Source organism: Asparagus officinalis, chromosome 4, assembly GCF_001876935.1.
Source record: "Asparagus officinalis chromosome 4, Aspof.V1, whole genome shotgun sequence".
NCBI lineage: Eukaryota > Viridiplantae > Streptophyta > Magnoliopsida > Asparagales > Asparagaceae > Asparagus > Asparagus officinalis.
The window spans coordinates 103,515-104,182 of NC_033797.1; positions in this window are offsets into that span (position 1 = coordinate 103,515).

The window sequence follows — 668 nt, forward strand, 5'->3', positions numbered from 1 at the left end:
ATTCGGTGATTTTCCTCCTGTAGCTGCTGCAGACGGTGTCATCCCAGTCCGTAAAGGGGAGATGCACCTGAAAAACACCGACTTACACAATCAGAAGGACAGGGGGTTGGTACCCCTCACAACTTCCAAAGGAGAAATCATGTGGGTCCACCCTGATCTAGTGGAGGACCAACAGTGGACGAATACCTGGTCCAAGAAGAAAGGAGGCAAGGCTAAGTCTTCTAACATGATTAGCCCCTCCGTTACTGAGAATGATGACCACCTCAAAACCCTTACAGATTCAGAAGAGGAGAGGATTGCCCTGGCAGCATATCCGGGAGATCACCCTGGCACTCGGTCTGGAAAGACTTACTTGAAAGACTACGGCCAGAATGCTCAAGAAGTCGAGGAACAGCCCCAAGACGCTGGAGGTTCTGTCCCGAAGAAGCCGGCTGATAAAGGGAAACAAAAAGAACTCCGGTTCGCCAGGAATCTCCACCAGGAACATGGGGAGTCCAGCACTCCCTTTCAATTCAATGTCATGGCACAATTGGCTAACATACCGGCCAGAATTACTCTATACGAGCTCCTGAGGTTGTCCAAAACTACCAAAGAAGCCCATCGAAGCCTTAAAGAACACGGAGAGCTTCATCACCCAAATCATTCCAATTCCTGAAGCTTCTGAAGAT